Source organism: Petaurus breviceps, unplaced genomic scaffold, assembly GCF_028583685.1.
Source record: "Petaurus breviceps papuanus isolate PSGF00001 unplaced genomic scaffold, PetGlider_PUasm1.0 37, whole genome shotgun sequence".
Classification (NCBI taxonomy): domain Eukaryota; kingdom Metazoa; phylum Chordata; class Mammalia; order Diprotodontia; family Petauridae; genus Petaurus; species Petaurus breviceps.
The window spans coordinates 41,454,994-41,463,617 of record NW_027186296.1 but is presented as its reverse complement, the minus strand read 5'-3'; positions in this window follow the sequence as shown (position 1 = coordinate 41,463,617).

Here is an 8,624-nt window from a genome sequence, read left to right as displayed (position 1 = left end):
ATGGAGATTCAGTGATATCCTCTCACTCTTCACCTCTCAATTCCCAATAATTGGGCAAGGTTAATCCACCACAAGAATATTTGAAAGACGTTTTCTACCACTGACCTGGGTCTTGACTGAATCTCTTTATGAAGGGATTGGTATGCTACTGGATTTTGAAATTGAAAAGGACCTTACACAGGTCATCTAGTCTAGTACCCTTATTGAACAGATAAGGAAACTGAGGCCCAGAGAAATTAAGTGACCTGCCTGATATCACTGATACATGAATTTAGAGGGCAGACCTGAAATCTAGACCATTGTTTTCAGACTCTATATCCAGCGGTCTTTCCACTGTGCCAACTCTTATTTAATTTATAAACTCCTTGAGGGCAGGTACTGTGTCATTTAATTCTCATATCTGCCACACCTGCCACAATGGCTTGTACATAGCAGGGCCATTTGTTGTTCCCTGAATTTTCCACAGACTTCCCACCAGGACAAGGGCATAATTTTATTCCTTAAGGATACAATACCAAGAATAATTCATTGAAATGAGCAATGTTGAAAATGGATAGTTGACCTGATTATTTTTCTTTTTTTGCTTTGAAGGCAAAACTACAGTGTTCCCCCCCCCAAAAAAAAAATCTGAATAAATGGTGGCATCATAGGAATGTATGAATAGCCTATTAACTCTGGAGACCATAAAACTCATTTAGATATGTATCTAGCATAATGCTTTTAGATCCTATTACTTTAAGTCTATACTTTCGAGTTAAAATAAAATCAGATTTCACAGGACCATAGATTTAGATCTAGGAAGGACCCCTACAGTTATCATGCCCAACCCTCTCATTTTATAGATGAGCAATCTGAGGCCCAGAGGAGATTAAGTGACTTTCCCAGCTAGTAAATTTCTGAGACAGGATGTGAACTCATCTTGCTCTTACTGACTTCAAGCCCAGGCTCCATTCAGTGTGCCACCTCACTGCCTAATTTTTGATGATTTGATCTCATTCTAAGATTTGTGATATCATCCATCTTTATTCTATTGATGGCTGGAATTTAATAGCAAATCTTCAACTCTAACAGAATCAACCATATAGGCATGGAGAGGAAGGGCTAACAAGTTCCTTTACCGACATTTTTTAAGTATCTGGCAAAAGATCAGCCAATATGTGTTTCTCTTTCTATATAACAGGATGTTTGAGGTGGGACTAAAACCCATCCACAAGGGAGAGAGGGGGTGGAAGATATATATGTTCTATACCTGACCTACTTAATACATTGAATTTCTTTCTAGAACTGACCCTATTAACCCCTTTGCAGAGACCCAACATGTGTAAAGGAGTGATCCATTAATCAAACCCCAACTTTGTTTAAGTGATTGCCCCCAGAATTCTGTTCTGAAGAAGGGAGTATAATAGGCCAGAGGTCATGTGAGAAAGCCTGACTCCCAGAGGCCAGATGTTCCCAGGATTGAACACAGTTCAAATGAGACCAGAGTTGGACCCCTTTAGTTTGAGAAGATGTTCCCGTCTCCCAGGTCAGTGGGTCTGTTACAGTTGCTTGTATACCTCTGTAAAATGTAACTTCCCCAAGGACAGAACTATTTTTCATTTTGTTAGAACCTAACATAGTGCTTTATATAAGCAATGGGGTAATACGTGCATGTTTTTCTTTGGAGAGGTGGAGCATTATGGGCATGGAATATTACATTCGTTGTCAGCTGTGGATGAAGTTTTATTTGATCTTGCTCAGTTGTTCTTTGTTACAGGAGGAGACTCACTTGGGGAAAGATAAAGGATGGACCGGAGGGAATCAAAAGCATATGACTATGATATAAAAGCAAAAAACATCAATAAACTTTAAAATAAAGAAAAAAATGCTTATTGAATTGAATCAAACTGACAGAGAATAGTCCTGAGCATAGTGCCCTGCATACAGTAAGTGTCCCATGTTTGTTGAACTGAATTGAACCACCTATCTTGGTAATGTCACTTAAAACTCTCTAGATCTTGTTTTCTTCATCTCAAAAAGAGAGAGTTAGACTAGATGATTGTTCTTTCTTCCTAGGTCTAAAAATGTAATGATGTCACCTAGCCCCCTCCTTCCTTTCCATTCCTCTTATACTTTTTTCCCTACCACTTACACTTTAATCCAGTGACACAGACACCCCATCTCTTTGCTCTAATACTTTTCTCCAGCTGTCCCCCTGCCTGGAACTCTCCCTCATCAACTTCACCTACAAACATCTCTGGCTTTCTTTAAGTATCGTCTGTGTACCCCATTAGATTGTAAGCTCCTGGAGGGCAGGGACAGTCTTTTGTTTCTTTTTGTATCCTCAGGATTTAACAAAGTGCTTGGCACATAGGAGCCATTAATAAATGTTTATTGATTGATTCTACAAATCAAATTAGTGAAGTTTTATTGGAAAGGAGAATACATAATTTTAGAATTTTATTTCAGCCAATAGTTACGATTTGTTCCATTTGATTGAATAAAACTGCATAAGCTGTTCTCTGAGAGCAAACTATGCATATACATCTGTATATGTATATATATATATTTGTATAGACCATTCCTCATGCTTGGAAAGCACTCCCTCCTCATCTCTGACTAGTGAAAACCTCTTTATTTAAGCTCATCTCAGGTACTATCATCTCCATGAAGGCATCTCCCATCCCATCTCACCCTGAAGCTAAAAATTGTTTCTCCCCCAAATTTTCCTCAAATATTCTGTACACACTTCGCCTTTCTTTCATCCCACTCTACCTTGTCTCATATCTATTTATGTATATTTCACATCTCTCTATATTGCTTTTAAATTCAGAGACTGCATCATTTTTCATCTTTGCATTTTCACATCATCACACACATTCAATAGGTGCATAGTAAATATTTGTTCACTTGAATTTAATTGAGCTTCGACATGGTGGGGAGTGGTGGTGGAGGGGAGTAATTGACTGGTGTTGAAGTTAAGAAGTCCTAGATTCAAGTCTTGCCTCTGATATATACTGGCTATATGATTTTAGGCAAATAAATCACTTAACTAGTCAGTGATCTCACATAACTTTTTTTAAGACCACAAACTGCTGCAGAGTTGCTGATCTACATTGATAGAGGGAGCTTCCTCAATAGGAGTTAATTCCCTGTACCAATGAAATCACAAATATATTTCCTATGCCACTCCCCTCTCCCCATGTTTCTTTAACTTGCAGGTTTTTAAAAGATGCTACAGAGAATTTAATTTTACAATAATAGCTGCCACAAATTCAAAAGAAGAAAATCATTTTAAGCTTGAATTTGTTTTCATGACTTTTTGTTTCATAAAGAAATATTTGTAGTGGCTAAATAAACAACTGTCTTTTGATGGCAGTGAATTGGCCATTTCCCAATTCCAAGTACAGGATCATGCAACACCAAAGTAATTAAAAAAAGAAGTGATTTGCATTTTTTTTCCCTATAAAACTACTCTTGAGTAGCAGATGGCAAGCACAAATGTTTTGCTCTAGAGACATATGGAAACCTCTTAATTCTAAAACAGCCTCAATGAATATTAACCCCAATCAATGCTTCTCACCGCAAAAGTACAGTGTTATGGTCATCTTTTAAATGGCCCTAATCAGACCACACAACTGCTGAAGCCTCAGAAAAATGATATCCAAAAATAATTATGACTGATATTTCATTAACAGTTTCTCTTAATCAGATTATTCACACTAGTCCAAAATAATTAACCTATTTAGCCATGAAGCTTCAGGCTCTGATTAAATTGTCACTATCATTTATAATTTTAGATCTTAAAGTGAATAAACCAATACAACTTCTTAATTACACACCTTGTCATTCAGCACCCCTTCCATTTAGCTGAAAAAACAGTAGTAAGAATAGAGTTGCACAGATAAGCTTGTTTATGACTGTGGTTGAGGAAAATAAGCCATGCTTTCCATTTAACCCTGTCTTCTTGTTGTTGTTTAGTCATTTCAGTTGTGTCTGACTTTTTGTGTCCCCTTTTGGGTTTTCTTGGCCAAGATATTGGAATGGTTTGCCATTTTCTTCTCCAGATCATTTTTATAAAAGAGGAAACTGAGGCAAACATGGATTAAATGCCTTGCCTAGGGTCACATAACTTAGTAAGTGTCTGAGCCCAGATTTGAACTCAGAAAGATGAATCTTCCTGACTGTTCTAGGCCTGTTATCCACTGCATCATCTAGGTGCCCTTAACTCTCTAAGGTCTTTCTAATGTTTATCCAGGAAAATGCATGATCTAAGGTGATTTAATATTTTATTTTTTTCATATTCATATGTAAAGAGACAGTGATAATGAAAAGATTGCTGAACTTGGGAGTCATGATAGACAAGGGTTTTGAACCCTGACTCTGACATTTACTAGGTCTATGTTCTTGGGGAAGTCAATTCACTTCTCTGAAACTCAGTTTCTTCATTTATAAAATGAGAGAGTTGAACCAGATGAGCTCAAAGTTCCCCTTCAGCTCTACATTTATGCTCTTACACAAATAGGAATTGTTGTTCTTCACCAGAATTATGAATCTGATTGCATTTGGACTCAAATGTAAAACACAATTATTTTCCTTGTAACCTACTAGGTACAAATGCAAATCATGCTTCTCCAAGAAGATTGAAACTTTGCACTTCGTAGAAAGAGAGAAGTGCAGTTTTAGTCGTAAGAGAGTATTAAATGCTATTTAGAACAAGGAACTAGGTGTCCTGGGCTCCTTTCCCAGCACCACTCTGTATAGCCTTGAGTGAGTCACTGCATGCCTCTGAGAAAGTCTGATAAGTTGTCCGGCCTTGCCAGAGTGTTGGGAGGCTGGAGGAGATAAGTCAGAAGTCAGCATGCTCATGACAATTGTCCTTCTCCTCCTATTGGGAACCCAGAAAATGGGAGGTGGATTCAAAGTAGCAGAATGGAGTTTGAGTCTCAAAATGACTTCAAGATCTTCATGGCAGAACTTGGTAAAACAGTTAAATAGTTTGGGGGCCTGCCAAAATTTTACCAGGCCCTTCGAAACTTTCTGAGTTATTGAAGTACTGGCAAGGGAGCAAATATCTGGGACTTTGGGTTTCTGATAATCCATATTGGATGGACAGATGTCCTAGAAAATATCAGTTTGATGGTCATAGACAGATTATGGAGTACTATGCATAAAACAATTCTACCCAGTGCCTAATGGAATTAAATTGGGGGAAATAGGGATGTCTAAGCCAGTAGATCAGTAGGGAATAGTTCACTGGGGGAAGGGTTGCCCAACCCCAGTGTCAAGAAGTCTGAAGGATGACAAAGTTGCAGCAAGCATACAGTCACTTATGTGCAAATAAATTGAATTATTACTGGCTGTCACTGATATCTGGGGGTAGAGAGAGAGTTGGGAGAAGATACATGGAGGACCACAGAAGTGAATTTTGAAGGAGAAAGAGTGAATATCATTGTTAAGGTTCTAGCTAAGGTCCCTACTCCTAGATGAGTGTGTATGTATGTTTGTGCAGTAGCAGGAGTAGGAGTAAGAATAGGAGCAAGACTGCCTTTTGCTAGCTCCACCATTCCAGAATTTTTCATGGGGCAACGTTCTCTGGATTTTTCAAGGGAGGGTCCCTTGTTGACCTTGAAAAATCCAGAGAATATTGCCCCATGAAAAATTCTGGAATGGTGGAGCTAGCAAAAGGCAGTCTTTTCCCTCAGGAGGCTAGGGGGTTTAATGGGAAAGGTCCCTCTTGTTGCTGAAGGGGACCAGTACAGGATGGGAGGTATCCCAGCAAGCCAGCAGCAAGCCCCACCTCAGCAGACCAGTGGGAGATCCTGAGCTCCAGGGTGGAGGAGCAGGCAAGCATCAAGACCAGGCACACACCACCTCCAGCTCAGCACCAGGTAAACTACTGCTACAACATCCAACTGCCAGCACCTGAGGCCCCAGCACAGAAAACCAGTAATCAAACCCCTAGTCCCCAGCACACGAAGTCTGGAACAGCATCCCCTGGGCCCCAGAAGCAGAGATCAAATTCAAAAGCCAGGAAAAAAGGCAAACAACATAAGCACGAAGAATTTTAAAAATCAATGACCATAGAGAAATATCTTGGTGACAGGGAAAATCAAAACACAAAATCAGGAGAGAACAACATGCTCAATATACCCACATCTGAAACCTCAAAGAGGAATATGAACTGGTCTCAAGCCCAAAAAGCCTTCTTGGAAGAGCTCAAGAAGGATTTTAAAAAGTCAAGTAAGAGAGGTAGAAGGAAAATTTAAAAATACAATTGATAAAAGGGAAAAAAAGTACACTGAAGAAAATAACTCCTTAAAAAGTAGAATTGGCAAAATGGAGAAGGAAGCACAAAAACTAACTGAAGAAAATAATTCATTAAAAATTAGAATTGGGCAAGTGGAAACTAGTGACTCTATAAGACATTAAGAATCAGTCAAACAAAACTGAAAGAATGAAAAAATAGAAGAAAACAGAAATCAAGATATCTAGATCCTATCACTAGATAGATAGTGATATCTATCTATATCTGTATCTATCACTAGACCTGAGCTGTGCTAATGATCTTGGGCAAGACAATTTCCCTGTATGGGTCATAGATTCCTCCTGCATTAAATGAAGGAATTGAATCAAATAACCTTCCAGATCCCTTCCTGGTCTAATACTTTCTAGGGCCATACATGTATGCTTGTATACACATGTGTACACATATACACATATGTATGTATACATTTGCACATAAGACATTTTATGTATTATACTAATGATATAATAATTCTCAATACTATACACTTAATTTTCTTTCTATTTTTCCCTTCTGCATTACATTAGCTATTTAGAAATATGAGTACCATAGGAGTAAACATCTGTTGCTTTATGGAATATAAGCAGTCCAACTTAAATGCACCCAGGGTGTGCTGGAGTCATTTTGGACTGTTTCTATAGAACTGGTTGTTAAATTTTCACTGTGAGCATTTGCACCTTGATAATTACAAATACTACAAATCAGGGCTTGATTTATTGTTTTGTTGATTGTCTCTAGACTTTAAAAAGTGATGGAGAAAATGTTAAGAATGTAAACTAAACTGAAAAGTTTATCATATGTACATCCTGACGCCACCACCCTCATCAAGTATTACCAGTACATCCCTAAATACTCTCAACTTATATATGTCTTATATAGAGTTTGCTGACTTATCTATCTTTAGCAGTTATCAACAGATAACTTGTTACTTTCTAGCTGTTTAGAATAGGATACTTAATAACCTGAATTTTTTTCAATCTTTTGTATACCAATAGACTCACTAATATCAGATTATAATGTAACCACTGTGACCCTCATATGACTCAAAAATTCTAGGTGAACTTTGGAGGATTTCTCACTTCTCCAGTAGATTGCTCTGGCCCAGAAAATTTGGGAAACTCACTGTTACTACTCAGTGTGTTATCACAACTCCCCTTGTATGCATATAGTTCATAAAACTCAAGAAAAATTTTATTTGTGGGGTAGAGAAAGCCAATAGAACTCATGGAAAATAATGATACCCACTAAGGAGCAACTTACCTCTAAAGACCTGTATGGTCTCAATCATTCATGGTATTATTATTATTATTATTATTATTATTATTATTATTGTTCTAAGCAGGTGTTGCTCTTAAGTTCTTGGTGAGTAGGCTCATCCTGAAGCTCTCCATAGTTCCCATTAGGTGGTGTTAGTGCCACTCCCCACGACACTCCTGTATTTTTCTAATACTCTCAGAAGATGGTGTCGGTATTGCTTCCCATCTTTGTTCTATGTCTCAGAGCCTTCTCCAAGTTAAAGAAAATAAGTAAAACTCATGGAAAAACAGTGTGATACACAAAGGAGTTTTGTACTTCTGGTACTTTGCTAGCTTTTTTTCTTTTCAGTGAAAAATTCTTCTCTTTTATAAATCCCTCACTGGTACTGCAAAAGGAAAAGCACAAGAATTTCCTTGTCTTTATGTTCTACCTCATTTATAATTCAAATTTAGTGCCAGACAGAGACACACCTTGACTCTAAAAGCTCTTGCCTACTTTGTGGTTCCTGCTGATCTCTAGGTCACCCAGGAATTAGGAAAACATTTTATTCTTATCTTTGAGCTGGTATTGATCACTGAAAATAGGTTGAGATACAGTGAGAAGCCTGACAAAGCATCTTGATTTCTTTCCAATTATCTTTGAAATTCCTTCAAGCCTCCCAAAGTGCAAATTGGTTGGGCTATTCAATTTATCTGGGGATGCTTCCTTGCCTAGTCCAGGAGGACTAGACCAGAAGAGTCTTTTTTTGTGTGTGTGCTTTTTTGGAGGGGGTAAGGCAGGGCATTTTGGGTTAAGTGACTTGCCCAAAGTCACACAGGTATTAAGTGTGTCAAGTGTCTGAGGCTGGATTTGAACTCAGGTCCTCCTGACTCCAGGGCCACTCTATCCACTGTACCAACTAACCACCCCCCAGGAAAGTCTTTTGCTCCTCACTGATCCTTACCCTGAGAGTAGAGAAAAAGGAAAAAAAAATAACTCTACTAACACTACTGAAATATTGAAAGGAAGAGAAAGAAAAAGAAAGAAGGAAGGATGGAGGTAGGAAAGGAGGAAGAGAAGGAAGGAAGGAAGTAAAGAAGGA